Source organism: Neodiprion fabricii, chromosome 6 (assembly GCF_021155785.1).
Source record: "Neodiprion fabricii isolate iyNeoFabr1 chromosome 6, iyNeoFabr1.1, whole genome shotgun sequence".
NCBI lineage: Eukaryota > Metazoa > Arthropoda > Insecta > Hymenoptera > Diprionidae > Neodiprion > Neodiprion fabricii.
The window spans coordinates 11,530,593-11,537,787 of NC_060244.1; positions in this window are offsets into that span (position 1 = coordinate 11,530,593).

Sequence of the window (7,195 nt, forward strand, 5' to 3'; positions counted from 1 at the left end):
TGTGGCGCGATCGTCTTCGAATCGAAGGGACCTACGGAGTCACGCCCGCGCTGATACGCGACATTTGAATTGCAAATCGCGTTAGATCTATTGCACAATACCCGACGTCTATACATGTGCTGGACTTGATAGGTGGGACTTAAAATAGAACGGTTTGATTTCGTCGCCAAACCTTCGACTGAGACATCTTACTACCAAATCTAATGCATTTTAAGATCAGTTTTTTTTTTTTTTTTTTTTTTTTTTTTGCAGCGTGTAATCTCTTGCCGATTTCGAGTCTCTTTTCAATAATTCACGAGGTGAATTCGCAGCTATATTATACCTATGTCTACGCACACCTGCACATATATGATTACTGTCTGTGTTTTTTTTTTTTTGTCCTTTATGTGATTACGTGTTTCTATATTCTGCGGGCGTCTTCACAAACGTTAAATTGTAATATTATCTGAATATCGTAGACGATCTACTCAATTGTGAAGATCGATAGAACACGTTTTACACAATTATCCAACACATGCAATTTTGTTGCTGCATAATAACAACGTATTCAGAAATTTCGACAATTTAATAGTATATTTGAAAGAACTGTTAATTTGAAGAAAGTTATGTATCAAGTTAACTGTTATTCCGGCAAATTGCTGCATCCGAAACTATCATGTAAATTATTATATTTGATTAAAATACAATTCCATTTCAAGTTGAAAATAATGCATGCTTATCAAGAAGCATTGGTTCGGTAGGTAACATCGATCTGATACGGCTAATATTTGCCATGCAGGTTCTGGATGGAATTATTAATTATTCAAAAAATCGTGGCAAGAAAAATTCGGCACTCTACCGTGCATTTGCAAGAGACCTTTCATCTGTGAAATAAATGATACGAAAAAATAATGCGTCTCGTAGTTTGTTATTATAATCCGTTTTGAATGGTCTTTTTTGTTTGCAGAGTGCATTTCGATTATAAAACACCACACCGAAGAACGATGTGCCATTTGACATTGCGGCTTGTATCTCTTAGCATGTTAAAATTTATTGCATTTTAAACGGAACTCGGAAGTAGAGAAATATTGACTTTTGTAACAGCGGAAACGCGTAATGATCGTCAGAAATGTTGAAATAATTCAGCAATTTTTTTTCAATAGTCTGCTTTCTTGGATAGGTATATTGGGTTATTTCTGATGCACCCCGCAGGGACTCCTAATTGTAAGCAATTCAGGGTACAACAAAATCACTCTGGCAATGTCGCTCCGGAAAAACTCGGATCTGCTCAGAGTGGAGTTGTACCCTGATTTGCCTACACTTAGGAGACCTTACGGGGCGCATCACTGAAATAACCCGGTATAGTTACAGAAAAATCGCATGCCCCGTGTATGACTCCGTCGCACGTGGCTGGCTTACCCAGTCCATCGTAGTTTCAAGGAATACAGAACTACTCGTATTACGTAGTTCATGCACGTGGATTTGTTGTTTACGCGACAAACGTCTGACCTTTTACCTTGGATTTGTTTTTTCGGCGCCGCTACTTTGATATATGTACGTACGTATAGTTTCCATGATGTTGATGGATCTCTTATATTTCAAGTTAGACCGATTCATTTGAAATCCAAAGACGCACACGTCTGTCTTCGGAATTTCGCATACAGCCACTCTAAATTCAGATTTTTGCAGTACACTGAACTTTCGTACTCGCTGTTGTAAACAATATATTCAGCATACATATTACTATCGTATTTAGACTGTACATCGTTACCCCTTCTGCATTACGTGAAATTGGAAATTAACTCCATGATTACTACGACCGAATAATGATACGATCGTAAGATTGTTTCATAACTCATGCTGATTCGATAAGTTTTGTATACCTGAACTTAAGTATGAGTAATTGATGTCTTACTGGCACGCAAAAATAAAAAACATGTAACAAAAATATTACTGCATTCAAATACAACGAGGACTAAAATCGAATTTGATCAAAACTCTAATCACTGTCGATAGGGATCAACTTGCGTCGAACGATGCACCGAGGTATTTTGAAAAGCGAGAAAACAGCAGAGATTGAGGAAATGGGATACGCACCGCTCGTGGATGCAGCGACGAAGTCACAAGGCAACGCGACGCAGATCCTAAATGCGTAAATACCTACCAACTTAGTCTCTTGGGTAAGACGAGATTGAAGAAGTGTCGGACGATCCACATGCTCAATTTGCATCCTGCGCATTTCGTCAGCTTCACGAGATTCACCCGTTATATGTAGTCTCTTGGAGTGTATACGGTTACCATTTCCGTAGGTGAAGCAATTTCAACTTCCGCACCTCGAATTCCTCTGTGGGAAACACCACACTCTGGCTACTTCGAAATAAAACACCTCCTCGCTTCTTGACTCGTCGACGAATTATAATAATCATACGCATGGATGCAGGTTGTGTAAACATTTTCTATGCGTTATAATGTTTGTCCTCGAATCAGTACGACTGTGGACTGTACGATGATTCCTGAGTATCCCGTCATCATTGATGATTTAGGTTTTGTTCTGGCATTTTTCTGCTATCAGATGTTTCAAGTTGAGCTTCTGTAGATACTTATTACCAAGATTGATTTGTGCCAAGTCCTATTTCGAGATCTTGCGTGGATCTTCGTATTGCAGATTATCCAAATGAAACGTGCTGTCTACGGAAAAATTTAGGGTGAAATTAAATAGTTATTTTCGAAAAGCTCTTATTTCGCATAGCTCATATTATTCAAGGAGTTTTGTTTATGATAAATTTCATTTGTGTACATTGTGGTCCGTCGAAGTTTTCTAAATGATATAAAAATTTTCAGTATTTTCACGGATGTTTCACAAAAGTTATAGGAAGTGTTCAACAAATGTTAAGAAAGAAATATTCACGTGCGGTATATTGACAGAAAAATCATTTCGTTCGAGAAATTTAAGAAATTTTTCGAATCTATCCAAACTGTTCCCTGAAAAAAATTAAAATTTCCGTGTAACATAGTTAGTTATAAAACTTCCATCGAGTCTGTACAACAGACAAATTCCTTACTGTATAAGCATATAAAGTGTATTCAAATTACAGGTTTTTACGTAACGGAAGTCTCACCTATAGCCATTTGATCTTTAACTCAAACTTATTATAGCTGTTTGCCAATTTTTATTCCAAAACACACTTTAAAGTTAGACCTTCGAACCCTGCGGAGCGTGCGTAAGGTGCTCGATTTCTGAATAGTGCGGTGTAAAGACGCTGGCGCATGCGCACTTTCCGAAAACTTAATTTTACGCATCACCCGTGACGTCATTGGGATGAGTTCTATGATGAAGAATTCGTCGGGGAAGGTCAAGAAAGGAATAAATGCCTGGTTAGCATTTGATCAAGGCAACGTTTCGGCATGGGCCCAGCCAGCCGTCTTCAGGCTCTTTATTAGAAACAAATAATAACTAAAACAAAAAAACAAAAAATGAAATACTAATGTTCAACCACTTGGGTTGGAAAATGTAACTGCTGTTAAACAGCGTGTTGATGTAGAGGTTAGAGTTCCTCCGCTATTGCACGTAAAATTACTATTTGACAGTACATCATGTCAGACTAGGCGAGTTTACATAGTTTTGAAATTTATACAGGAGTTTAAGGATTAAGATATAATATAAACAAGAATAAACCAATTAACTTACAAAAAATGACATACTTAAGCACTTGAGATGTTCAGTTCTCCGCGATCGAACAGGAAGTGGTTTCAATTGTCGACGATCAAGATGGCTGACAGTTGCATATACTTGAGGTAGGTAGTAGCTAGTCGAAAGAGAATTAAAATTATGAATAGAAAAGAGGTTATTGCGGAAAATTTCAAAACTGGTTAGACTAGTTACATTGGAATTGTATAATGTTGGATGAGTTCTACCTTAAGTTTCTGCGATTAGGTTGGGTTTCATGAAGCTGGGGCTGTGCCGCTGAACTTATTAATTGCCCTGAATCTACTTCTTAAATTAAAATTATTCTAGTACATTTGTTTGCTTCTCAAATCAAACTTTCCTTCGCGAAAAAAACCGTGGTCGTGATATTGGTTCACAATTTGGTCGACAACTGGCACATTTCCAAACGTCACCTTATATGGATACATGTGTTTCCGTCCCTCGCAAGGCACGATTCTACAACGGTTTTCAATACCGCGAACTACCCAAAAAAGTAGCCGATTTTGTAATTGAACATGATAGGATATTCTATATGCACGTCGTTGTGATTATATTTCAAAATATTTGCGAGCGATTTTTACAGCAACTCTTTACTGCCCACCATTTTTGGTGGTAGCAATTCTGTCGTGTATTACTTCGCGTGGCTGTGACGTTGCGTAAGTCGCAGGAAGTAAGTTCGTTATTGTACACGAAAGATTGAGTTTATAAAGTATAAATAAAGTTTCGCTATTGGGCATATTGACAAAGCCATGATCTTACAAAAGTGGATATTTACGGGAGAGCGTGGCTGAATCCAGTCTGAAACAAAATGAACACAAAATATATCTTTGAAATTATTGAAGGCAATTTAAGTGTTGCAAGTTAGATTGTAATCCTTAAGATACTTCATTTACACGATCAATGATCAACTTTTCGTTCTTTCTAGAGAATACAGCTCCTTAGTTTAATTCTAACAATAAGAGAGGGGTTCATTTAGCCCTGCTCCGCCCTACGCATTTGGGGCATGCAATTTTCGTTGCCTCTAATTGACTAAAAATTTGAAAATCAAGGATTTTTAAAGTCGCTGATTGCGAATCTGGGCTCAAAAGTTGAGAAGTTAAAATCGTGCACACATTATAGCAGCCGAAAATGCCAGAAATTACTTGATTTGGACGAAACTTGATGCCCGGGGGGTTTTGAAAACGTTAATTAGTTGCCTTCTCAAGTAGTTATTAAAAAATTCCAAACAGCTGATCCATAAAATCATCGATTCAGAATTACGAAATGTTGATTTCTGAACTGCAATCGGTGCCCTCAGAAGCCCTGCACGGATCCCAAGTTTCAAACAAATCAAATAACTTCTTGCAATTTCGTTGACCTTAATAGATCCGCCATTTGAAATTTCCTAATTCTAAGTCAAGCTTTCTAATCAGCGATGTCCGAAACTCCCGAATTCCAAATTTCGAATCAATCAGAAGTAAATAAAAATGTACGCTCCAAATATAGCCTGCAACTGTGTGGCATCATAGCTTTGTTAATACGTGTAATAGAGAAATTTGACTTACACCTACTACACTAATTACTATCCTTATTTTGTCTAGGTACAGGTAGGGTCAGAGTCTCACTTTAGCAGCAGAGATAGATGTACAAAGAAAGAGAGGGGGGAAAGTCAGAGTGCGAGTGGAAAGAAAAGAATGTAGGGAAAGAGAGAAAGATCGTGACGATGGTGGCGAGGAGGACGACACGCTGCATTCATGAATATAGCAAATGTATAACCGCAGACTAAACAAAATATCATTATACATTGTTGTGAAGACAGGCATGAGTCCTTCGACGCAGTTTAAAAAGAAGATTCAAGCGGATCAGAGAAAATTCGTTATACTTGACTCGCAGCCGGCAGCTGGTAACTCGATTTTTAAATTCAAATACAAACAAATATCATCATAGTCGAATTAGGTCAGGCTATGAATAAATATATACAAAGATACCGGTATTACTCTGCACCGTTGTCAGGAGGACCAGCATTGGTTCAATGAATGCTGTACTCAGTCCTTACCAACCGCGTTGAATGTCACTTATTTTAACTGTTATCAAAGTCTATGCATCACCGATATGAACTTGTCGCAGTCTGCATAATTCTACCTGCAATGCTAAGTCAGAATAGCCAAAAAAAGTTTTGAATTGCGCAGCAATGTTTGCAAGAAAGGTATTCCTGTAATTGAATTACTACTTACTGCATAAATACGTTTCCTGGCCTTGTGCGCGCATGAAACAAAATTTTTTTTGAATATTCTTGGTCCACATTGCATGTAGAATTGCGTTGAGTGCGGTATTTTTATGTCAGTGCTGCGTAGGCTTCGATATCAATGAAAAACAGTGACATTGTACTTTGTCGGCAGAGACTGACTGTAGCATCCTCTTAAGTTCGTTACCTTGGTATAAAGTCGCCGTTTTTGTTCCATACTTTTTTATAGATTACTCTCAAGCTGTAAATTGTGAAAAGTTATGACAATGACGTCACGCCACGGTGTGAACGTATTCCGGATATTAACTTACCCGGAAAGGAGCTATGGATTTAGCCCAGAAAGCTCATCATGCTCAAAGACACCGGGGATGTAGACATTTGTTCAATCCATCTGATCAGAATTTCGTAGTCGTATACTCATAGACTTGACGAGATAAATGGTAACTGTTGACAATATTATCTGAATCTACTACTTTCAGGAAAACTTACCTGTGTAGGAGATTAATAATAAATTAATCAACAAACTTTATATTAGTGGATCCAAATGCTTATTTTTGTGATTCAAGTGTGAAATCTGTATTGGAAAAATCTAGCTGCATTTGCGGAATAGACAGATGAACAGATAGACAATTTAAACACGCTTTTAATATACCACAAATCTTTCGGTTATTTTGTTTTGCGAACCGCAAATGCTGGTTTATTTTCCCATCATTACAACGAATTATAACCATCAAATTCGGATTAGTTTTACAAAAGTTATGAACCCCTAAGTGGAAATTTTCATTTTTCCATTTGTGTCTATATAGAGAAATTATTTAAAACTATTACGCCAAACTTTGGCAGCGATGTTTTTGCACGGAAGGGTCCAGTCCGAGGGACTGGTCACTTAAGGAATCATTGAGCCATCTCATTCAAAATCAGACAGGGAATTGCTAGAAGTCGCTAGAAGTCGCTCTACTCGAATGATTCCTGGTTTCCTCGCCATTTTTCAAAATGCATAGGAAATCATGGGGAATGACCAAAAAAATCATGTGATTTCGGGAATCACTGGGAATCACTCATCTACGTTCCAACTAAGCAAGCATTTGTCTCCTATTATAAGTGAAAAAAGTTTAAGTATTCGAGACAATGTTTATAAGATAATCAAATTAATATTCTCGTTTCTTTAATAACCTGTGTCATTGATTGAATACCCACGTATTCATAATCGTAATTTAATTATTGTTAATCTATGATAATTAATCAACGTTCATTTCTTGACAGTCTAGAAATCACTCGTAATCGTT